Source organism: Protopterus annectens, chromosome 10.part0 (genome assembly GCF_019279795.1).
Source record: "Protopterus annectens isolate FY-2018-M chromosome 10.part0, PAN1.0, whole genome shotgun sequence".
NCBI lineage: Eukaryota > Metazoa > Chordata > Ceratodontiformes > Protopteridae > Protopterus > Protopterus annectens.
Window position 1 is genome coordinate 798,778,762 of NC_056744.1, and position 27,718 is coordinate 798,806,479.

Here is a 27,718-nt window from a genome sequence, read left to right on the forward strand (position 1 = left end):
AAAGCCAAGTGACTTCCTTCTACTAAGCCTAAATATTAGAAGTATATCCAACAAAGTCCATGAACTCCATGCCACCATAGACTTGTACTCCCCAGATATAGCCATCCTGGCTAAAACATCACATTACCAGTGAGCAAATACTCCCTACAAGTTATGGCATACTAAGAGTAGACCGGCTAAACAAGAAAGAAGGCGGTGTAGCTATAATATTTAAACAGCATCAAAACATCCAGATCTTAAAAATCATCAGCTCCACAAACAGACAATGAAGAAATAATATATAACAACCTCAAAATAAACCAAAACAAAACCATCAACGTAACTGGATGCTACTTCCCACCTGGCCAAAACATCCCTCCACTAGAAAACCTCCTTAGCTGGTCTACCCACCATCTCCCCCAAGAAACTATCATTTTAGGTGATTTCAATATTGACTGGCAATCCTGTTCTGGCAACCATCCAGCCCATCATGTAAACCTTCATGGCTTCACCCAACTAGTCCAGTCGCCAACCAGGATAAATAAAAACTCCAGCAAGCACACTACCCTGGACTGGATACTAGTCAGTAAGAGCCCCAGTCATATATAACAGGCTGCTTATCAGATAGCCTCAGTGATCACTCCCCAACATTCCTACTCAAAAAATACCTATACCAAGCTAAACCTGTCATCTACCGTCAAATACGTAAAAACTAAACTTTAACCCACTCACATTCATCTCATCCCTCAAAGAATGTAACAGGCATCCTCTAAAGTACCTCAGTCTTGATGACGCAGTTGAATTTTTTAATACTACCTTCCTGAGCATCCTTAATTACCATACCCCCATAAGACTTTCCAGAATCAAAGCACAACCCTCCCCATGGCTACAGAAAACCACTAAGGCAGAAATGAAAAACAGGGATAAAGCCTGGGAGCACTGGCACAAAACCAAAACCCCCTCAACTAGACAGAAATTCGTAGAACTACGCAATAGAGTCAAAAAGCTAATAAAACAGGACAAATTCCAATACTACCAATCTGCCCTAGACTCCTCTCAACACAGCTCCAGACAATTCTGGTCCTCCATAAACTCCATCCTCCACCCAGGTAAAGTCAGTACCCCTCCTCCTAACATCCCTCACTCCTCAGAAAATATTGCTACCTCATTCAACACACACTTCACACAAACCATACTATCACTAGCTAAACAACACAACCCCCTCCCCTCCAACCCACACCTTCAACTAGTAATCTCCCCACTGCCTTCTCTTTTTCTCCTGTACCTACCTCCAACATAAAAAAACTCTTAACTAAACTTAAGCCCACCAGATTAGCAGCAGACAACCTCCCAAGTGAATACCTACAAATCGCAGCTGATGCTCTGGCCTACCCAGTATCCATCTTGATTAACCGATCTCTTTCAGAAAGTTACGTTCCCACACTGTGGAAAGTATCACAAATAATTCCCCTCCACAAAGGCGGACCCTCCACAGAACTAACCAATTACCGCCCCATAGCTATTCTCTCTCCACTCTCCAAAATACTAGAGAGATGCATACACTCTCAGGTCTCAAACTACCTCCTTACTAACAACCTCCTTTCCAATACTCAGCATCCCACCTTTATTACACTCACAAACCCCTCCCATCTTTCCAGTAGCCAACCACAGCACTAACCCAACACTACCTCCTCCATCTTCCCACCCCACTACTATCACACCTCCTCAATTAACATGTACAAGCATACCTTACCCATGCTCACGGCATGCACTCTCCTTGCATATCTTACATCATACCAAAGCTCCATCATTCCCCCACTCAACCACTACCACTGTACTACTACTCACACCACCACTCATGTCTCACCCTCACTCAGCTCCCCTCCCACCAACTCAAGAAACATCCCTATGCACCCCCCACATATTCTACCAACTATATTACTCAAACATAAAGCATCCCTACAACTTAACACAGTAACCCTCCCACCATACCTATTACCCAAAGAGCACAATCATAAAGTTTCCCTTATAAACAAACACATTCAAAAACTGAGAAAACTAATAACCTCATGCATATCTAAACTAGCCCTAAGTGGAGATATCCACCCCAACCCTTGCCCTACCATCTCCAACCCCAATCCTCATAATCAGATTAGAAACCACAACTTCTCCCATATTACAGCCAATAGAAAGCCAAGTGACTTCCTACTACTAAGCCTAAATATTAGAAGTATATCCAACAAAGTCCATGAACTCCATGCCACCATAGACTTGTACTCCCCAGATATAGTCATCCTGGCTAAAACATCACATTACCAGAGAGCAAATACTCCCTACAAGTTATGGCATACTAAGAGTAGACCGGCTAAACAAGAAGGAAGGCGGTGTAGCTATAATATTTAAACAGCATCAAAACATCCAGATCTTAAAAATCATCAGCTCCACAAATAGACAATGAAGAAATAATATATAACAACCTCAAAATAAACCAAAACAAAACCATCAACATAACTGGATGCTACTTCCCACCTGGCCAAAACATCCCTCCACTAGAAAACCTCCTTAGCTGGTCTACCCACCATCTCCCCCAAGAAACTATCATTTTAGGTGATTTCAATATTGACTGGCAATCCTGTTCTGGCAACCATCCAACCCATCATGTAAACCTTCATGGCTTCACCCAACTAGTCCAGTCGCCAACCAGGATAAATAAAAACTCCAGCAAGCACACTACCCTGGACTGGATACTAGTCAGTAAGAGCCCCCAGTCATATATAACAGGCTGCTTATCAGATAGCCTCAGTGATCACTCCCCAACATTCCTACTCAAAAAATACCTATACCAAGCTAAACCTGTCATCTACCGTCAAATACATAAAAACTAAACTTTAACCCACTCACATTCATCTCATCCCTCAAAGAATGTAACAGGCATCCTCTAAAGTACCTCAGTCTTGATGACGCAGTTGAATTTTTTAATACTACCTTCCTGAGCATCCTTAATTATCATACCCCCATAAGACTTTCCAGAATCAAAGCACAACCCTCCCCATGGCTACAGAAAACCACTAAGGCAGAAATGAAAAACAGGGATAAAGCCTGGGAGCACTGGCACAAAACCAAAACCCCCTCAACTAGACAGAAATTCGTAGAACTACGCAATAGAGTCAAAAAGCTAATAAAACAGGACAAATTCCAGTACGACCAATCTGCCCTAGACTCCTCTCAACACAGCTCCAAACAATTCTGGTCCTCCATAAACTCCATCCCCCACCCAGGTAAAGTCAGTACCCCTCCTCCTAACATCCCTCACTCCTCAGAAAATATTCTACCTCATTCAACACACACTTCACACAAACCATACTATCACTAGCTAAACAACACAACCCCCCCTCCAACCCACTCCTTCAACTAGTAATCTCCCCACTGCCTTCTCTTTTTCTCCTGTACCTACCTCCAACATAAAAAAACTCTTAACTAAACTTAAGCCCACCAGATTAGCAGCAGACAGCCTCCCAAGTGAATACCTACAAATCGCAGCTGATGCTCTGGCCTACCCAGTATCCATCTTGATTAACTGATCTCTGTCAGAAAGTTACGTTCCCACACTGTGGAAAGTATCACAAATAATTCCCCTCCACAAAGGCGGACCCTCCACAGAACTAACCAATTACCGCCCCATAGCTATTCTCTCTCCACTCTCCAAAATACTAGAGAGATGCATACACTCTCAGGTCTCAAACTACCTCCTTACTAACAACCTCCTTTCCAATACTCAGCATGGTTTCTGACCAAACCATAGCACCACCACTGCCTTACTCTCCTTTACTAAGACTATCCTTCAGCATAAAAACAATGGCTATCTCTCCTCTGCTACTTTCCTAGACCTATCTAAAGCATTTGACATGGTCCCACACAAACAACTTATGTCTGTCCTCAATAACCTATCCTTCTCACAATCAGTCACCAACTGGTTTCAGAGTTACCTGTCTGACCACCAACAATCCATTGTATGGCAGAATGACATATCTCCCCAACTACCTGTCTCCATAGGGGTATCCCAAGGATCCATCCTTGGACCCCTACTCTTCTCTGTTTTCACCAATAATCTAGCCTCTGCCACCAAACATGGCACACTCATACAATACGCAGATGACTCAACCATCATCTGCTCAGCCCAGTCCCTACCCAAACTGCAAAAAGTCACACCGAAAGCCTTTTCCTCTGTTGAAACTTGGTTACCCAATGCCCAATTAATACTCAACCCAAACAAAGCTAAGTTACTCATCTTCCAACCCACCAAACATACACAAAACAACTCTCACTTTAACATCACAGCAAAAGACAACACCACTATATACCCAACTGAACACACTAAATTGCTAGGAGTGGAAATAGACAATAAACTAAAATTTGACATTCACATATCCTTGACCATGAAAGAAGTCCACAAAAAACTAGGAGCGCTATACAGAAATAAGCAACTTCTCACCAAAGCAGCAAAGATTTCAATAGCAAATTCCCACCTTATCTCCACCCTACTTTATGCCTGTCCAATATATACCAACCTAAGGCAATGCGATCTAAACAAGCTAGAGACCTGCTACAACAAAATCACCAAATTCGCTACAGGGGCATCCTATCGCAGTCACCACTGTCTCTCACTTGCTGAACTGGGCTGGCTTGAATTCCCTCACCTCCTTCAATGGTATCAAATCTCACTCGCCCACAAACTAGTAAATCATCCACTAAATGTCCCATCCCTCCAGAATCTACTCCAACCCTATCGCACCACCAGACCACTAAGATCCAGCAACAAAAATTACTTGCAGATCACTAAAGCCAATAACTCTGTTGGTGAAGCACTATTGTCTTGCACCATAGCCAAACTATGGAACTCCCTCCCACCCACAATTACCTCCATACCATCATGCACTCACTTCAAATCTTTACTAAAAGCACACCTAAAAACATGCTGGCTATGCCCTTGCAACTCCCACTCTAATATCACCCTCCCCATCCAACCACTACCTTTCTTTCCACTCCATTAACTACCTTGATTATAGCAAGCTTAGATGCTCATAAGCCAGTACTTATTATACAGCAGGATCTTCTTCTTGTAACATTTGTCAATGTCTGTTATGTACTTCACAGATAAAGATTCTAGTTGTCTACTGATGTACTATGTTCTTCATCTGTAAATATGTTGTAAGTAATTGCTATGTAAATTGTTAATTGCTATGTAATCCAATCTAACTACTGTCTGTTTATTTTAACTGTGGAGCTTTTCTCCCTGGGCCTCTGCTGAAAATGGACCTATGTCCAGTCGGACACTCCCGGTCAACAAATATAAATAAATAAATAAATCCCACTTCCACCCTTGAAAAAGGAAACCACAGTGAAAAATTTCTCCAAAGCTAACTTTGAGCTTCTAAGGGCAGAAGTGGCAAGTTTCACATCATCCATAAAAATGGAGAATGGGAGTATGGCTACTGAATCCTACACCAAGGCACTATATGAGCACCTACACAATTGCTTAGATAGGGCCATACCAAACAGAACCAAGACGCTCTCCTCTCAAAAAAGGAAGCCAATCTGTTGGACCCCTGCCTTTAACAAACTCTACAACAGAAGGAAAAAACTGTTGCAGAGAAAGGTAAAGTCCAGTGACTTGGAAAATTCCCTCGGAAATCTCAGTAAAAAACTGAGATCCCTCATCAAATCCACCAAAGGTAGTTATGAAAACAAAATTGTTACAGATACTAAGGACAACCACAAGGCTTTCTTTAGCTATGTCAAGAATCTGCATAATAATACACAGATTTGCTCAGAGCAACAGCACAATGGCTTCACTTATACTGAATCAGCTAACATTGCCAATATCTTGGCAGACAGGTTCAGTGCAAAGTTTACTCCCCCCTCACCCCCTAAAGGGCCCATCCACATACTCAAGGAATACCAAATCCCTATTAAGATGATTGCACAAGTAAAAACCGCACTGACCAAAGCTAAGAACACAGCTTCCATGGGACCAGATAATATAACAGGTTGTGTCCTGCATGAACTACAAAATCAACTGGCACCACACCTGAGTGCTCTGTTCAACTACAGCCTCAGTTCAGGCTTTATTCCCACTGAATGGCACACTGGTACAGTCATCCCACTCCACAAAGGGGGTGTGAATACTGACCATGGGAACTACCGCCCTTGACAAGCCTAATCTGTAAGGCTATGGAACATATTATTACGGATCTTATAAATAAGGATATAGGGGACCTTCAAACCCTGAACCCCATGCACTTTGAGTTTGTGAAAGGCATATTATGTCTGCTAAATTTGACAGACTTCTTCGAAGCTGTCACCAGATCAGTGGATGAAGGCAAGGCTGTTCATACAGCCTACCTCAATCTAGCCAAAGCCTTTGACACCATCCCACACTCTAGAATCATTGATAGACTCACTAATCTGGGCATTAACCCTTATACCACTAGATGGGTTGCAAACTGGCTCACTGACAGATCCCACACGTTGAAAGTAGCTGACTCCAAATCTGACTACCGGACAGTTATAAGTGGAGTTCCACAGGGATCGGTTCTGGGTCCTCTCCTGTTTGGTATCTACTTCTCTGAAGTTCAAGCTAACACCAAGGAACTCTGGTTAACCAAATTCACAGATGACTGCAAACTGGGAGCTATTAATGATTCTCAAGCTGATGTGGACATCCTACAAAAAGGCCTCATGGAGACCAATGACTGGTGCCAAAATCACAGCCTTAGGCTAGGGACACAGGTAGATTGCAACCTCTCCTTCGACAACCACATCACCACTGTAGTTAAGAAGTCCTTCTACGTGGCACATCTCATCACAAAAGGTTTCTCATCCAGGAAAAAATAAGTCATTATCTCTACTTGTCCCTCATCAGATCCATTATAGAGTACAATGCCCCATTTGGCATGTACCTCACTGGACACCTCCAACAACTAGACAGGCCACAGAAATTTCTCACTAAGAGGATTTTAGGACTCAAACATGTGCCTTATGCAGATAGACTTAAAAAACTTAAACTATACTCTGTCTCATATCGCCTTCTTAGAGGCGATCTCTGCTTGACATACAGAGCCATGTCTGACCCAGTTTTGCTTGACATGCTTCATCTGAAAAAATCCCAATCCCTCCATGCTACTAACTCCAAAGATCACAACCTTATCAACGCATTAAACAGAACCTGCTGGAGGGACATGTTTCTAACCTAGAGACTCCCAATACTCTGGAATAAACTCCCCAGTCATGTCAAGCAGAACACGTCACTGGCCCTCTTCAAGAGAAATCTTGATGAGTGGATGGGAAATAGGAAATTCACCCCATGGATCACTTCAATCACACTGCTAGATAAGGTACAGGGAACTAACGTCTGGTAAGCCAGATGACTGGGAACACTATTGGGCTAGGTTTACAATGGCTCCAGGTCCGTTAGCCTAGTACTTACCTATGAACCTATAAACTTATTAATGAAACTTCCACTAATCCAAACTCAACATCAGATTCCATAATTAGTCAATTTCTTATCTGGCAAAAATCTCATCCTGAGAACTATCTGGGTATATGTCCCTTTCAAAACGGGCAGCAACAGCATCTGATATGACAGTGATTTCTCTACCATAGCTATGGAGAAAGTGAAATCTTGATGGACATTATTAAAAGTCATAAAACAGCAACATAAAGACCTATATTCAACACCCAAATGAAACTCAAATTATTTTAGTGAATGAGACAAGAGTCTTCAATGCACTAGGAAAATCTATAACCTCAGTTGCAGCAATAGTTTAACCCCCAACTCTAGAAAAATGGACTGGAGCTATATTTATTTAAAAAGACATTTAACAAACAACAGGTGTCAAAATGCTGTTATGTCAAATAATCAAATTCTAGTAATCTAGCAAACGGTAACAACAAAATATATGAGAATATCAGTTAGGATTCATTAATCATAGTACAAGTCTATAATGTAGCTTAGCATTTTAGCTATTATGTAGTTGATATGCTAGTTTGTTTATTCAGGTTCATGAATATACGTAACTTTGTTGGTATCTAACAATCTCTTTCCTTGAGAAATTACAAGGTAAGCCAGTCCAAATATATACTTATTAAATATTTGCAATGTTTTATAAGTAGTTATGTGACAGTAACTCTTCTTTCTTTAAATTTCCTTAATTGCTCTTTTGGATTTTTTGAAGATATCACAATCTCACTGATTTTGCTTGTAAAAATGTACTTTTATGAAATGCAAATGTATAATATATTGTATTCAGTTCTTGTTACTATTGTTCTCTTTATTGAAAAATATAATGCTAAAAAAACAATAATAACGCTAAGTGAGTGTGCTAATGAGAAAAAAACGTAGGTGTTCTTGTCTATGTTCACTCTCTGTCAGTAAGTGAAAGCTACTAGATTCTCAGTTGTCCAGGCTGACTGCAGAACTGCCTCATGTACTTCCAGTTTCCCATGTGGGACTGAAACACAAATTAGAGTGATATACCCAGTTCGAGGTTTTGTACTACAATTGCTTCTTTGAGTGAAAATATTTATTTGTAAGAACAGAGGACATGGTTATGACGCATTATCTATATCTCAATGTCCCTCCAAAAGGACTTAACCTATAGGCAGGAAGAGTGCCTACATGGGAGGGGGTTAGTAGGATGCAATCCATAGGCTACTGCATAAATGGAGAATTTGAATATCTTCTGTAATAGGTAAGTGCAACTTATCCAACTGTACTTTATTATTTTTGCATTTTTTTTAATATAAATTTTACTGTTGACACTTCACATTTTGCTTGATTAATGCAGACTAAGTTCTATGTTTTATTTTATGTATGTGTATATATATATATATATATATATATATATTCATATGTTATATAGTTCATGGTTTTATGATTGAATGCATACGTCTCAACTTTAAGTAGACAAAGAGACAACAGTAGTATTATTTCTCATTGTTTCATGGTAACAAAATATGCGAGAATATCACTTATGAATCATTAATAATAGCACAGGTCTATAATGTAGCTTAGTGTTTTATCTATTGCATAGTTGATACGATAGTTTATTTATTCAGGTTCAAGCGAGTTTATTCAGATTAACGAATATATGTTTCCATGGTAAATATTGAGGAACTGATATTTCTGACTGAAAAACTTCCTTACCTAGTCTCTTCTGTTTCTTCTGTATACCTGTAAATCAGGACCAGCAACAAAATAAGGTCTCACTTGTGATGCTTGACACACAACCATTGCTAGTATATGGATCTTTTGGGCATTAACTGCAAATATGTAGATATTCTTAATCTTTCTCCTTTCCTTAACTCTATTGAAATCCTAGCAGTTCTGTCATAGTAATCCTTTTGCTCATGTTGTTTCTGTTTTAAAAAATCAGGCATATTTCTTTGCTTTTCTGAATGAATAAGAGGTAAGTAATGTAGTTTTAAGACATCCATACATCAGTAATTCAGCTGGAGAGAGAGCTCTGAGAGTTACCTTTCAAAATGTACAGACTTTCCAGATTTCTGAGGTTATAACTGTTTGTACCATTGCATTATACATTGCCTTGTATCTAGAATTAGATGCAGGATTTTAAATTCCCACCATTTAACAAAATTGTGAAACTCCTGACTAACGACCTGTAGCCCATTACTAAACATAATGTCATCATGCATGTTTAGCAAAGATAGACTTTCGGGGTAGTTAACCCATTATACCTCGCAGTTCCATACAGATACACAATTTCAAGATGTGGTGAACAATAGTCTACAGAGAGGAGATAATAAACATCTCTGTATTGAAACAAATGAATTTCGTCTTTCATCCCTAGAAGAATCAGTATTTTATAGGATAGGAGTTCTTCCTGCTCACTCGGCGTGTGAAAATTACTACTGAAAACACATTTCTTAATCAGTCCCTCTATGTTCTGACATTTTTTGACCACTAAGCAAAATCATGAGCTTTATCTTTACAGCTGGTAATTTCTAAATGTGACACAAAATTTGTGAAACAGTGCACCTTGTATTTGACTAGGAATCTTAATTTTATCTCCCTTTATCATCAATTTGTTACATACAAAAGCTCGGAGAGATAAGAAAAATGTATTATTTCTCCTTCCTGATGAACAGACCACATGACATAACCACCTCCTTCAATCTTAGATCCTTCCCAAAACATACCTCAGTCCTTCAGGTTCTTCATTTAAAAGTACCCTCTACTGTGCATGCCTTAACCATTCTTTCTCCTAAAGTGTGGACTGCCATCACTGTACCCTTTCTTAAAGTTCACTCAGAACTAGAGTCCTTCTTATTCAAACAAACAAAATATAAGTGCTTCCTTAACAGTGGAGTCACAAAAATCCAAACAAATATTTCCCTTCTTAACACATGTTTTATAAGCATTGTACTGTAACTGCAATTGTTTAAAATTAGAATTTCTGTCTTATTCTATTATAGTTTAAGATGAACCGGGTAACTTGTCAACCTCTGGACCTCTGGTGCTCCTGACCATTAGTCCTTCTCCTAGAGAAATAAGATACCAGTACTCAGTATTAAAAGTTTTATTCTTACACTGTTATAAATACAATATGACTAATGCATGTGTGTAATTGTAATTCTTTAAGAAGGTGAAGCCTTTCTACAATGGTAACTTTACACTGTGTATGCTACATGTATTTTTCATCTGATTGGAAATTTCATATATACCTAGGTTGAGCCTGAAAATGGTTCAATAGCTTCAATACCTGACCCTGGTCAATAAATATAAATAAATACATTCAAATTCAGCTAGCTGACCATTCATGGCAGTGTCTTACAGCAACTGTATTTCTCTGTCCTCTGTAGTACAATTTCTCACTTGATCTAGCTTCTCCCCTGGTATAAGTAACTGAGAATAGCAACTGTCCATTTTTCACTAAGTTATCTTTGCATTCTTTTAGGCAAGCTCTGACAAAGACCTTTGCTTTATGCATCCATTTGCCAAGTTTATACTGGGATTGTATATCATACTTTTGCAAATTTAACATCTTCTGCAGTCTTACTGCGAAGTTATGTAGAAAATTGTTTTTTTTTTTTGCATACTTTTTGCCCTCTATTGGCCAAACATCACGCCCCTCCCAACTCCAGAAGTGCTGCCATCAATGGAGCCATAGAGATTGCTTGTGCCCTCACTCATATCCCAACAATGAGGGTGTTTTTTTCTCTGTAAAGTTCCTAACCACTCCTGTTTGCCAGGGGAATGTGCAACCCACATCACTGTGGGACCAATACACCTCCTCAAGAATGTAAGCACTTCAGTGTCCATGCTGAGGACGACTAAGACATTACAGCTTGAAAAGGCTACTACATTCATAGCTTTCCAAGCTGAATACATGCCCCAGTACTGCCACAAGCATTGCTGTCCCTCTTTTAAGAGATTGTGGCAGTAGGAGAGGCCCAATCCCACCTTATCCATCTAAGGATAGACACACCCATCCTCCCAAAGCCAGCTCCAGTAGGATCAATATCATTTACCAAACAAGAAGTCACCTCTGTTGTAGTCAAAGTTTTATTTGTCCATGCCAATGGAGCTGTTGCCTATGTAGACATTTACTGAAAATATGCTTATAATAATTTTGTACATTTGCTGATTTACAATAAATATCAAGGATTTCCTAATAACCAAACACAACTGCTAACATTTCTTTGTATGTATGTGTTTATCTTGTCTGTATCTCTGTCAAAATGCTTGATCCATCTGTTACAGGTCTACTTTCCTGCAGTAATATTGTGTCAAGCCATTATTGATTAGAACACAACTGAAATTATTAAAGGCTGACAGACATCATAAAATTTCAAAGTTGATGCCTCTGTAATAAGCTTTTTTAAACACTCTGAAGCTTCAGTCCTCTTTCTGTGACCAAAGCCAAGTAACATCATGATCCAGTAGCTTCCTGAGAGTCACTGTTACATCTGAAAGGTTTGATATGAACTTGAAAATATATCACCATATCTAGGAATCACATAAGAGTCAGGCTGTTTGAGGCTTTTGCGTGTTAACTATACAATTAACTCTAGCAGTCTGGTTTTAGCCCCCCCCCAAAAAAAAAGTCTGGTTTCAGGCCTTTGAATATCAAAACATGACGCATATACTCCTGGCTCTGTGGTGCAGAGGAATAAGCCATGCCATTATCACTTTGTCACAGACATCCTGAGTTCATCTACTGGCTTGGGTGCTAGAAGATTCAGGTGCAGGACGGAGGAGAGAATAGCTGGTGATAGATCACCCATCCTAGAGGGAGGGGAGTTGTGGATTCAGTCCATCAATCCCCACATGTAAGTGAAGGCTTCCAAAAAACAATTACAGCCATAGGCTAGGGACTTTAGCCTGCAAGCCAGTGATGGCAGTCATCTGCAACATGTGTTTAGAAGCATGCATGTATTGAGGAAGGCACATTATACAACGACCCCCCATTAATATTCAAAAACGTGCATGCTGATTGGTCAGCGTGCACATTGTAAATCAGAGTTATAGTAATGGAAAAAGGTCCGGTCGCCCAGACTTTTTCCATTACTATAACTTTTTTTTTTACAGCAACAGAGAACGCAAGATCTGCATTGCTTCACACTGTCTCGCTATGTTAAAGGAGTTTAACATAGCGAGACAGCTTTAAAAAAAGCAACGGAGAATCTCCATTGCTTTTTTTAAAGCTGTCTCGCTATGTTAAACTCCTTTAACATAGCAAGACAGTTTTTAAAAAGCAACGGAGATCTTGCTTTCTCCAATGCTTTTTTCAAAACTGTCTCGCTATGTTAAATGGATTTAACATAGCGAGACAGTTTTAAAAGGGCAACAGAGATTCTCTGTTGCTTTTTTTAAAGCTGTCTCGCTATGTTAAACCCATTTAACATAACGAAACAGTTTTTAAAAAGCAACAGAGATTTTGCTTTCTCCGTTGCTTTTGCCCACAGCTCTGATGTACTGCGTAGGCATATGCATGCGCAGTACATCAGAACTGCCGCAGAATACCAGACAGCTGCAGAAGGGCAGCAAGGAGGCATCATACAATGCCATTATTTAAGAAAAGTAATTATTTTTTTTCTTAAATAATTGTATAATAGCAATAACCCATGCCTGGGTGTGGGTAATGCTGGATTTACCCACGGTTGGCTTTGTTTGGCCACTCGGGCTTCGCCCTCGTGACCAAACCACACCAACTGTGGGTATTACCCACACCCAGGCGTGGGTTATTGCTATAGTAGGCCATTCTGCAGTGATGTGTATGTTAATGCCAGCCACTAGAAAAGTCTTGATGGCAACCCAAATAATGGCTTTTGTGAACAACTGACACTTCACAGGGAACAAAGAGGCTAGGAATCTCAAAATGACTCCTGCCCTGTGAGAAATAAATGGGCATGAGGACTGATGTTTTACAGGCGGTGGGGACTCAAAACATTACCCATATATGTAATACTAGCTGCACAGATTTCACATTTGTTTCTATTGAGCTTGAAGCATTTCTCCTTTAGTCTGTGAAGCAGCATAATAAACCTAGTGCCACAGTCCTTGTTGGTAGCTCCAATACAAAATCATCTACTATGATAACTATGCTTTCCAAGCCTTCAATAATTTTAGCTATTGCTTTTTTGAAACACTCCAAGGGCTGAAGATATAGAAAAATTCAATCTTAAAAATCTTATTTGTCCAAAAAGGATTTTAAAAATGTAAAGTCTGGGCTACCTTATCCAGTTAAAATTTGAGAAAACACTTGATTTGCATTTAGTACTGAAAAGAATCTAGCAAAAAAAATTGTAACAACTACTTTTTTTGGCTTCTCTGCAGTTTCATCCTCAGTGAGATACAGATCATTTTTTTTTTTTGATCCAGAGTTTCTCATACAAATTATCAAGTAATTATAGAGAAACTGGTGTCTGAAGTGATGACACTTTGAGCTACAATGAAGAGATGCATAATAAGGATTGGTGGTTTAGTGGTCATCTGTATAAAATGTGGAAAAAAAAAATAAATTACTTTATATGAGAACAAGATGTGAGATTACAAAAATGTAGTTGTTGATTTTTTATGTTAAAATACTGTACCGAGACTCTCTTCAATATTTGAAATGCAAAAGAATATGTTGTTTTACTTAGAAATTCAGAAAACTTTGAAACATCAGCAATAACTGACAGAAGGAATATCATTTGCTACCCAGTGGTAATGTCAAAAGATCCAGTAACACAGTGCATCATGAAATAAACAGTTTCTGGTGCCAAAGGCAATTTTTTTTATCTGACATCATTTAATACATGTATTCAGTTCACATCTTATCAGTAATGGCTGATGAAGAGGTGAGGCAAACAGATGTACACTCATCAGAAGCTTTATTCCAACCAATAAATATCGGGAAACATGGCACACATCTTTTATACTGGTAACACCCTCTTAAAGCTAAGTCTGTTATGAACATATATGCGACAGCTACAACTTTAGGCTACCTGGTGATGACATTGATGCTAGTGTTCTCCATGTACAGGTATGTGTCATACTCACTAATATTATATGTGTCATGACAGCATGGCACTTATGTTGATGTTTGTTCATAGTATCTCCCTTTTTGTAACTAGTTTGTTTTACCTTTGTGTTCTACCATTGGTTGTAATTGTTATATTTCCTTGTAACCCTGGTTACCAGTACTTTTCATCAGTTTTCAGGTAATAGCTTCGCAACTGAGTCTTGTTGACTGAAGGAACATGGAACTGCAGTCCTACTCTATATCAGGTGTCCCTTGAGGGATGAATGTGTTGAGAATGGTCACAATATTCCATCAGCTGTCAATGCACGGAGCTCCACATGAGTAAGCATACAGTTAGCAGCTAAGGTAGATAAGAACAAAGGTAATGATGACATGGAGGACCAAAATATGCATGGGATGTGGAGATTTCTACTACCAAGTGATATACTGGTGAAGTTCAATGAGTGTCTGCAGCAGTGGAAATATCATACTGAGCATACTGGATCATTGACATAATGGTGGCAGACAGCATGACAGTGTTGTCCACCACACTTGGACACAAGGATCGCAGCAGCATCTGTTAACATTCTCAGCTTTTTCTTTTTGTGATATAGTATGTGTATTTCATTCCTAATACAGATGTAGCCTGAATGTGTACTGATGAGGCCTGGGTGCATACAAGCATGCACTGGAATCAAAGCTGTAAACACGTGTGCAGATTTTAATAGCACCATTCCACAAAAACTGAAAGAATACTGTTACCACAAACAGATGGCAAGTGAAATCTTAACCATTTGTGAAGATTTTGGTCAGTAATCTTTCAGGCTCACATGCCATACCAGGTACTCCCTACTGTGGTAGAGCACTGGGCTCTAATGCATCTTCATGCACATCCACACAATGGTCTATAACATAAGGCCCAAATAAAGTCACAAATATGCACCCACAAATACCTGGTGATGAAAATGCTTCCACTGCAGATGTGCTCTGTTCAGGAAAGATTAGAGCTGCATGTGGAATTATATGCCTTACTAGGATGCTACCTACATCTTTGGATGGAGCACACATTCTTATACTGTGGCACCCCCTGTATCTTTCATGCACACCATGCATGGAGGCAGGGAAATGTGATATATGATGAAAGGCTCCAGCAATATTCTAACAGCAGTATAGAAGGCAGTTATCCACTGAATTAGATAAAGTAAGCTTTGACCAAATTAAACATCATGAAGTTCTCTAAGGGTATACTTGTTTGCCAGAGATGCTGACATGCTCCCAACAATGAACAGTGCAATAACAGACAGTGGTTTCTTTAAGGAGGAGGAGTGGGCTGGGTTTTGTGCTTTTCATGTGAATACCATGGAAAGCAATAAAGGATTGGTGTATATCATTAAGGTGTCATGGCTTTCTGAATATCTAATGTAAGGACAGTGAAGAGACAATGACTGATAGGGGAAAAAAAGAATACTTAGGTAGCTCCAAAAACATGCTGTTTCCATAGATTATTGTTCATGACACTGAAACTAAGTCAATTAATCCTTTCAAGAAGTCATAGCACCTAGCTTCAGTTGTTCTTAGGCTATTCAGATCTCTGTAGATTACCTGTTTACAAACTTGACTGTGCTATATATACATAGTCAAAAATATATACATGTATTCATAGAGACAGAAATAGAGTTTTGCCAACAGTTACTTATTTAGATTTTTTAACTGGGCACTGACTATGTTCATAATAACACATTTAGCAGACACCAAGGATCTGCAGATCTGTAGTGAGACCATATGCATTATATGTACAACTACTAATCAAGCTAAATAGCACATGCATAGGAGAACTACTACAGATTGCAGAGGTTTGATAAAATAGTCCTAAACAACAGCAGTTACATATGGGAAAAGCAAACAAATTAACTATGAACACAAAAGGAATACAATTAATATCAGAACAAAACTGGCAAAACTGATGAAACAAGTAAAAATTAACAGTTGTAAGAAAAACACATCCAAAGCCAAACCATATTTACAATAGTGAAAATTAAATATGACAGCTGTAATAGGAACATTCAGTACATGCCAAATACCATCCTTTGATATCCAGCTTAAATAAAATATGTTGAGGAAAACTACACTTCAACAGGTAGTTAGTTTCAAAAGGCAGTAGAGCAAATGAATGTGTTACATAAGAAAATCCCGTACAGAAACATTTTTAAAACAACAAACATCTTTATTAAATTATCACGCATGACTTAGGCAATCTTGCATTTATATAAATGAAAATAAACCATACCAACACATTCTCAGTTGCAAACATTATACATTACAAACCATGCTGCCACATCTGTAGCTGCAAACATTATACATCACTTATAATATATACAGTCATTGTCACTCAACCATTACATATCCTGCCTTCTTTTAAACCTCATTCCTCCTCTGCATGTATTGATCTCACAATTCCCATTTTTTTTTGTATGTAATTTGTTCCTACCCTTTTCTAAAGATCCCAATTTCAGTTGTTTTATCTCTGTTACTATCTTTGCTAATTCTAGTAAAGGTGGTTTAGACTTTGATTTCCATTTTCTAGTAATTGATTTTTTTTTTTTGGCAGCCACCATAATTAGACTCAGCAAGGCCTCACTATGTCTAGCCAATTCCGATTCTGTATCATAGCTCAAAAAAAATCATTGCCTTAGTTACACCAATTTGCTCACCCAGTATCTCAAAGAGAGCAGTCTGCAGGGAATCTTTAAAGTCTGCCAACTAATTACACTCCTAGAAAATATGTTCCCGATTATGTCTTTCTTCCCCATCACACTTCCAACATTTGCTGTCTACCTGAGGAAAAATTCTTTGGAGTCTACTCTGAGTATAAAAATGTCTATGTAAACATTTCAAAGCAAAGATCCTAAATCATCTAGACTTTGTTGCACATTTGGGAGACATACATATATCCCCCCCATTGTTTCCTTGTGAATTGCTTATCCAATCTCTCTTCCCAATCCTTTCTAACCTCCTCTGATTGATTCTTATAGTTTTCATGCAATATTTTATATTATATTCTCTACTAATTATTCCTTTCTTAACAGCAACTTCTGTTCTAGATTCAACTAAAAACTCTTCCAGTGCTGGTCTTTCATTTAGGACCTCCCTATTTATTTCTCTTTGCCTATATTCTGATATCAATCCTTGCTAGGGAAGGCAATCTCTAACCTGCAGTCCAAATAAGTTCTTGGTGTCTTCCCATTCTATTACCTTTCCCTCACTAGTTATTTGCTCTCAGTATCTTGGTTCCTTTGACAGTTTTCTCCAGTAAATTCCAACCCCCTCTTGTCTATTGTCTGTATCCCAAATTGCAGTTATCCTTATCGGCAGAATCTCCTTTCTCCATTCCCTTGTTGGCTTAGTTTTTAGAATTCTTTCTGCTACTTTATGAATATTGTTATTCTCCTTGAAGGTCTGCATCCTAAATCCCAGTCTCTCCTTCTTTCTTGAGCTTCCTCCATTTCATCATCATCTGTTTCCACCTTGAATTATAGTTTTCTACTTGTGCTTTCTATAGTACCTGTGTTACTCTGAAATACCCCCTCAAATGGGGTAAACCCTGTGATGCCCATGCCCTGGCCCAGCAATCAAGGACCCTCAATCCTCACCACTAACACCAGAGAGTGCATCTCATTTATGAAGGAAAGGATAACAAATACACACAGTAAAGTGCAGTTTCCCTTAACAGCACACTGAGATCACAGTCAGTCTGGGGTTGGTCACTCCCTTGCTCTCCAGGTCCCCAATAAGACTCCCCACTGGCACAGCTATAGGGTCCAGATCTCAGCCTAGTGGGCAAGCTAAAACCTCCAGCACCCTCTCTGTCCAACCAGTGATTCGTGTCCCTGCCCAAGTACCTGACACACACACACACACACACACACACACACACACACACACACACACACACACACACACACACACACACACACACACTTTGAGATGAGTTTATACAACCACACAGACACTCCTGGGAAAGGCTGGCACAGGTTCTCCAGCTGTGCCCCTATTACCCAGACTATACTATACTAGAGCAAAATCCCAAAAAGGGACGGCATCTCTGATCAGTATTAGCAAAAAACTACGGACACTCATAAAATCGTCTAAGGCCAGCTCTGAGAGAAGAATTGCACAGGACACTAAGGATAATCACAAGGCTTTCTTTAGTTATGTTAGTAACCTGGGTGGGAATTCCCAGATATGCTCAGAATTAGTCCAAAATGACAAAAAATACACCGAACCCACAGACATTGCCAACATGCTAGCTAACAGGTTCAGCGCAAACTTCTCCACCCCCTCCCCACCAAAAGGGCAAATATCTATCCCACTGTCAAAATACACAGACAAAGCTAAAACTAAAAATACACCAAAAAAAAATGAAACTGGACAGGTACAGCACGGGCACGGACTGTTTATTAAAGTAAGCGCTTTCGGCCAAGGAAATCCTCAGCCTTCTTCAGACTATTACTAATAAGTAACAGTATGAAGAAGGCTGAGGGATTTCCTTGGCCAAAAGCGCTTACTTTAATAAAATATTTATCCCAGCAGAGTGCTGCCCCCCTGACATCTCAGATGCTCAGGTAAGAGCCGCCCTCTCCAAAGCAAAAAACACAGCATCAATGGGACCAGATGGTGTCCTGGGTTGCTTCCTACATGAACTCCAAGAACAGCTAAACCCAAACATAAAACTACTGTTCAATCTCAGCCTTACTACAGGATATGTACCCAAAGAGTGGCGTACAGCAACAGTAGTCCCTCTCCACAAAGGTGGTGCCTCAATGGATCCTGGAAACTATCGCCCCATAAGCCTAACTAGCTTGGTCTGCAAAGCTATGGAAAGGATCATCATGGACCTCATAAATAAAGATATTGGGGACCTACAGACACTGGATCCTACCCAGTTCGGCTTTGTTAAGGGCAGATCCTGCCTCTTAAACCTGGTCGATTTCTTTGAAACAGTCACCAAGGCCATTGACGAGGGGAAGGTGGTCCACACAGCCTACCTGGACCTCGCAAAAGCCTTCGATACAATACCCCACTCGGGCATTATAGATAAGCTCACCAGCTTAAATATAAACCCCTATGTCACTAGATGGGTTGCAAACTGGCTCAAGGACAGAACCCACATGGTTAGAATTGCTGGAGCCATGTCAGACTCCAAACCAGTTACAAGTGGCATCCCACAAGGCTCAGTCCTGGGACCTCTCTTGTTCGGTATATATTTCTCGGAGGTACAGGCCAACATGGAAGGACTGTGGCTGACCAAGATCACAGATGACTGCAAACTGGGTGCCATAATCAACTCTCCAGGTGACACAAGCATCCTCCAAAAGGGCCTCATAGAAACAGACAACTGGTGCCAGAGCCATGGCCTCAAGCTAAATGCCAAAAAGTGTATAGTCATCCCTTTGGCAAAACAAGGTACCCACAAATTACCACATAGGTGGTAATCCATTAAGTACAGAAGAAGTAATTAGGGACCTGGGGACCCAAGTTGATAGCAATCTCTCATTTGACAACCACGTGGCCAAAGTGGCTAGAAAAACATTTTATATAGCCCACCTAATCATGAAGGGATTCACATCTAGATCAGGGGAGGTCATCGTGCCTCTTTACTCATCCCTCATCAGGCCCATAATTGAGTACAATGCCCCTTTTGGGATGTACCTTACCAGACACCTGCAGCAACTGGAAAGACCCCAAAAGTACCTCATCAAGAGGATCAAAGGGATCAAAGGGATCAAACAGATGCCATATGCTGCCCGGTTAAAGAAACTCCAGCTCTACTCAGTGGCATACCGCCTGCTCAGAGGCAATCTGTGCCTGATGTATAAAGCCATGTCCAACCTGGAATTAATGGACATGCTGCACCTCAGAAAATTCAAATCCCATCAAGCCATGCGCTCCAGAAACTTGAACCTCAGCACTGAAATAAATAGGACATGCTGGAGGGACAGATTCATAACCCAGAGGCTCCCTTCACTCTGGAATAAAATCCCAGTCCAGGTTAGGCAGAGTCCCTCATTGACTCTCTTCAAGAGGAATCTTGTTGAGTGGATGGGAGATCGTAGGTTTACCCCGGGTATCACTTCTGTGTCACTGTTAGACAGAGGCACAGTATACTAACCTCGAAAAAGGGCATAGCAAAATTAATTTAAAATGGGTGGCGAAAGCCAAACACACTCTGGCTAGGCTTATAAATGCCCTAGGGCAGATAGCCTAGTATGAACCTATGAACCTATGAACCTACGAACCTATACTGTAGTACAACCTGCCACCACCCAGCTAATATTTATCAGCTACTCAAAGGCCCTTAAAAGGCTGAAAGGTTTTAAAATATTTAATAATAAATAATAATAACACAAGACAATACTTCTTACTACACAGTGCTAGTCAAGAGTTCAGAGATTACAGAGAAATACTTAACATAATTCAGTAGTACAGTTCTGACATCACAGAAATACAGTCTAATCTTTCTAGTTTCTAGCTATTTCTAAAAGAAAACACAAGTCTAACATAAACTTACATAAGAAAACAGGCAGAGTGCTGATGAGTTGGATGGTCAAGACAAAATGTTAAATCCTCTCTGGTTCTCCCTGTTTAAACTGAAATTGCAGTTCTGATTCACATTACATCATTCTTCACACTTCCCTGGGTTCCCAGGCTAACAGACCTACATTTACATTCTTAACACTTCCTTTTGTTATCTTGTAGCTGGTCAGGAAGCAGAGCAATAAAAATTACATTTGTGTGTTTAAATCCAGCAATTTAACTCCTGGTTAAAACAATAGAAAGAATTTCTTCATCTAGACTCTTTGGCGCCACTGTCTACATCAAAGGGTCACCACATGCTTTACTTTGGTCAGTAGAGTGCACTGTTGTCACATTTTTTCCCAGTTCCACATGTAACACTATTTCTTTACATTTAAGACAGCAAGCCTGTAGTTTACATTCATATTTACAAATGACAGAATTATCTATAAAATTCTATCTGGCTAGGCTGGCAGCCTTCACAAACCTAATCTGCCTTGTTCTATTGGAAGAATAAGCTTATCCCACTTGACTCTTGCCATCTTTCCCCTGTAGATAAAATCCTTCAGCTCTTTATTAATTGCTATCCACAACTTCCCCTCTGGTTTATAAAAATATGTCTGACCTGTGTATAAGACTAAAGAGGCTAAAACATTGTAACTGCTTGTATCTTACTATTGAGATCCATATAACAGAGCTTCCATTTTCTCAGTTTTTGTATTATCTTTTGTTTAGTCTCTTCCCACATATCCTTAGGTGCCACACCAGAATCATTTTTAATCCATACTCCTAAATACTTCATTTTATCATGTCCCCATAAAATCCCCATAGAGACTTGATGAATATGCAGTCTGCAAAGCAGAGCTCTGGAGTAGGTAGCCTTGACTAGGTGATGTCTAATAAATCTTCATTGGGTGATAAATGAGATTTTATATATATATATATATATAGAGAGAGAGAGAGAGAGAGAGGACAAAACCAAGCATTCTGAAACTGGCAGGGAAACATGTGCTAGCATAGGCTGTAATGAGCTGTACGACCATATATTTGAGATAGTAGATCTTCGGTAACATCAGCAGTCAGCATAAATTATACCATTATGGTGTAGCCCACTCTACAAATTTAATTCTGTCCATGGTGATAAATCTCAAAATAAGTATTAGCACACTAGTTTGTTTTCAGTATCAAAATGCACAGAAAAGCAATACAAAATCTTTACTTTCAGTTTGGACTTTATCTAAACATATTCACCTATTATGATGGTTTAAATTATTTATCATGAAAAAAGGCATGGTACTTGATACATGTAGATACTGAATTTAGAGTAATGCCAATAACCCAGATTAAGCATTTTTTTAAATTTTCCAGTGATGGCATGCAGAAAATGTATATAATATATTAAGCTTTGACAGGCTGTGCACATTTATGTGGTACAGTAAAGGAAAGGGATATAAAATAGACAAAGGCTATGACATCAGTGGTGGGCACTGGTGGCAGTATCTGTAACTGACCACTCAGTGAGATGGCAGTGAAGCTTTGTGGTTAAGCTGGTTGACCTTAACTGGAAATGCATCCTCATGAAAAACATTTAATGGTGTAGAAAAGTAAATCAGCCTGGGAAGTGAATTCAGACAAATTATTATTTAGTGCATCAAGAAACTTGTCATGTCAGTTTTAGTAAACAGGATATGAAAAGTAGTTCTCTAGGCTGCCCTGGTAATATAAATTATCATTTAGGAGGAACCACTCACTGTAATTCTGTCAGAGAAAGCACATGAATCAGGAAATTCCAAGATTTTGTTCAGATCTTTAAAGTATATTTTTGAAGCATGAGTTAAACTGCAGAGGATGTCTTGAAGTAAGTAGAAGTTGAAATAGTAGGACAAGGAAAGAGGCAGAGTCAATAACAATGCAAACCGATGTTCCAGATTGCCAGGACATATATCATTTGGTGCAGTTTCAGTATCAGCGCTGTAGTACAGAAAGAAGAGAATTATAGACTAGCTATTCATATCTCAACAGGTCTTTTCAGTCTGCAGGTGAGGAATAAGCTGAAGGTGCATAATAAGCGACATGATGTGCATGAGATGAAGTGAAGGGAGTGAAATCAGGTGTGTAGTGACCATTGTGTTTGAGAAAAATTAAAAAAGCTAGTACATATATGGATTATTAAACTGCATTTTGCATTAAGGGTACAGTTCTGGATTCAATATATGCAGCATGATATTAGGAAGGAAGTGCAGATGTTGTATTAAAAATTTTGAAAAAAGGCAAAAACTGGTCCCTTGGAGGTAGATCTGCATGCTCAGTGGATGCCGATGGATATACACAGAGTAGGCTGGAGCTAAAGGACATGCTTCAAAATTTTTGTCTATTGTGGTAGTTACAAATTAGCTAGAGTAAAGGCCTAAGTGGTACAACTACAGCTATGAGGTTAAGGAAGATAAACAGTGTCAAAATAGATGGATAAAAAAGATGGTATGGTAGCTAAACATACTCTGTTAGGATTAGATAGATATGCTAGCAATACAAAACTTCAGAGTTTATTGGATAAGGGAAAGGAATGAGATAGAGGTTGTGGCATGCTACCAGAAACTGAAAATGATGCATTTTAAGACTGAGAGTTATTCTATAGTCCTCCAGCAACAGTTAGTTATACAACAAACTAGAAAAAAGCTGGTGACAAACACCAAAAGGAGGAAAGGCACAGTTTACCATGTTCTGGCTCAGGAAGATCAGAGATGTGCAAATCTGCAGCCACGAAGCAATGAAGGAAGAAGTGGAATAACTATGTTAACACAATCATATGTCAAAGAATCAGCACCAGCAATTCCTAATAAACATTATAAATGCAGTCGTACCTCTCAATTGCCCACATTTTCGCAAAATGTTCAGATTTTTGTCTCATATTTTAGCTCTGTTCCTCATTAAAATTTATGGTTTTCTGGCAAATCACTGAGGATTGAAGTCACTAAATAATGACATACATTTGAGTTCCAGACTTCATATCCTTCAGAAAATGCATGATAACACAAATCATGTTATTATAGCAACTTTCTAAGTTTATAAGAGCAATATTTTTAATTTTGAATGCAAAAATGCATTTTGGACAGCGCAGTGGTGCAGCAGTAGCATTGTCGTCTCACAGCAAGAGGTTCTCCGGTTCGATTCTTGACTGGGGTGCCTTCTGTGTGGAGTCTGCATGTCCTGGTGTGGGTTTCCTCCGGGTGCTCCGGTTTCCTCACACGTTATAAAGACATGCATCTGAAGCATTTCTCCCCGGGCCTCTGCTGAAAACTGGCGTGTTCCAAGTCGGACTTTCCCAGTTAACAAATGTTAAATAAATAAATAAATATTTAAAATATGTCCCTATTTTTGGGTTTTGTCCCCACATTTTGTCAGGCTTTGTCCAGATTTCTTGCACTAAGAAGTTTTGATGTATGAATAAAATAAGAGAAGATGAAGATGCATTACAGCAGACTTACAGCATCTACACCTAGAGAAACACATCTTCAGTAGAGTTATGAGGACTCATTACAAGGGCGAAGCAGCAAACTCAGTAGACTCATAGAATGGGGCTCCAAACATTGCACTTGTGCAAGAAATCTCCATCTAGGATTTATGTATTAAGTTTGCATATGTAAAGTAAAAAAAGGATATAGCGCCATACCCCTCAACTGTTCCTAATATTTAGGGATATCCCTAATTTTGGCCTCTCCGTTTTAAAATTGGAAATTATTTTGTGAAAAGGTGGTAGATTACAGTCAGTAAATACTGAAAATCATCAGCAAATACTGATAATCATTACAGTTATAGACAACTTATTTTACTTGAGAAAATGTATGTTGTTCCCTTATCCTCTTTTTTCTATAACTTTCCGACTTAATGGTTCCAATATTTTAAAAGTCTCCTTAATTTGGGACATTTTCCTTAATTATTTTCTGATTAAAGTTAGAGAGCCATGTTTGAGGAATAACCATACAAGGGAATCTAAAATGGTTAAAGGTGTGTGGATGGGAAAACAGTGGTAATTGTTAATACTGAGATGTAGATGACAACAGAAAAAAGAACACTCCAATCGTGTAATCATGATAACTTTTGTTAGAAATGCTGCATAACACAATAAAAGAGTAAGCAAATATATTGTACGTGACTCCTCTGTAGCAGATCAGGACTTTCACAGTACGGTGAAATGGATATGTTCTCCAATACCATAGATAAAAAGTAAAGAACTGTTGTCTGCCTACCTTTCTATCTTTTTTGGCCACACTATTCACAGTTCCATGTAATGAAGTGAATTATGTCCCTTTGCAGTTTTCCTTGACAAAGACAGTCATAGCAGGATACAGTAGTGTTATTTGCAGTGAGGTTGTGCACTTGTATATTTCCTCAGTTAACTAAACAGAAAACCAGCAGACTGAATGAACTGCCCAACCTTGTAAAGACAGTGCTGAGGTTCAAACCTAGTTTCCAGTTTTCCAAGTCATTGCTCAAGTCACAAATCAATTACAGTCATTAGTGAATGAGGCTATGCAACACCACTGCAACGCAGCACAAAAAATGTTATGGCTCTCTTATCAAAAGTGAACTTTTAATTTCAAAATACTGCTAAACTAATTATATGTAAGTAGCTGGAGTCTGAGTGAGCATAGTCTCTATTTCTGGAGGTGCAATTTTAAAGTAAACAAGTCTATGAATGGCCCACAGCTTGACTTGCAATAGAGCACTTTTAAATTATAGCACTCATCGAAAAACTCCAGATATTATTCATGTAATTCATGCTCTGAAGGAAATCAGACTGAGTGAAAAACTTCATTGTTGTTCATATTTCAAAACATACATTTATAGAGGTATAAGGCTTTCTATACATCTAAGAAATAAAAGCTAATCTGGCCTCACAGTCAGTATCTTTTCCTTGGCACCATAGAGTATTATGGGTATGTTATTTGCCTGTATATAGACAAATGTATGCATATATATATATATATATATATATATATATATATATATATATATATATATATATATATATATATATATATACACACATTTATTATGTCCTGTTAATACATGCATGCTGCTGCTGTTTCACTGTATGTTACTATCATTCTTGGCTAATAATGATTTTCAGCTCTATGTCATCTTAAAATTACAGCTCGTTGATCTTTTCCTGACATCCTACAGAAGGTCATGTGAGCAGACACTGGCCAGTTTCATTGGCTACACTTAGAATCAACTACCCAGCAAGAATGGACATGTGAAGGCCTGTCATAACTAGATATATGTCCTCCCATGATCCCTCATTAGTCAAATCCTCAAGGACTGTCATTACAAGGGTGCTGTCTACCTGTTTAGTTAAATACCACAAACAATACTGGATCTGAATATGAACTCATAGTGGCCCGATAAATATTCCTAAGTGTTTCTCCTAAGGAGAAAGAGAGTCACTTAGGAAATGTTGCTACTGCAACTGTATTCTTATGAACTGCAACTAAGGACAGCACTGTCAGTAGACCTCATCCTTGCCAGAGTGTACTTAACAACAACAAATATTCACCCATCATGTTGCAAGGCACAACTGCCTGTCTTTTTCATATTCTGAAATGACTGTGTACGCTTTGCATCACACATTTCAAGCACTAACAGTGGCACAAAAGCTGTGTCGACTTGGCAGAGTACTGCTGGAAGTGAGACCTGACTACTGTGTATTTGTTGACATTAAATGAAAGAATAGGAGATGAAGAATGGAATTTGCTGTCTACAGTATGGCTGCCACTCTTTCTTAGTGGTGATGCCACACTAAAAGTTCTAAAGAAAGTTGGTAGCATTCTTTCTCAAAACATACTGACAAAGAGGGCAAAACCACTTTTATCTCTGCTTCCTCCCTCTGCCACTGAGATTTTGCTTTCTGAAATATTAAATTCAGTTTAAGGAATTTATTCTGTATGACTCATGGCTTTTGATCAGATTGTTTGAGGTATACAGCCAGCATTTTCTTGTATAAAAAAAACAGATCATACTATATCCTGAACAACTTGTACAATCCTTGCAAGTTTTGCATTTAAAATCAGTAGTCCTACATCAGCAGCAACTGTAACAGCTAAGTCTATTCAGTTCACTGAATTGTTATACTTTGATTGTTGCACGCAACTCACTTCTTGAGTGCTTCAATGACTACTATATTTGGAAGCCAGCCAAGCTGAGTTCAGATTACAGGACAAAATGGATTGTTTTTAAGTGGTATACTTAATATCTTTTGCTGTCTGTCCAAATATTTCAGATGGCAGGAAACACATGTCAGCAGAGATTTACCAGATTTTCCTTTTCTTTACATAGCTTTCTGTGGTTTTGTCAGCCGTTAGCCCTGTCACTGTTTATTGCATTGTCTACTTGTGAGGAATCTGTGTTATAAAACCCAACAGCTGTGCACATCAACAGTCACAGCAGCTGCACAAAAAGGCCTTCCTTTGTTATATATGAGTAGTCCTGTTTCATTCTATACAGTAGGTATCCGACAAACCTTTTAGCAGCTTTACCCACATTACCACTCACTGACCACACACCACATCTGTCACAAAAAATGAACAATAAAACTTGCAGGGAGTGGACCATATTGCACCAGCCATATGCTGCTTGTC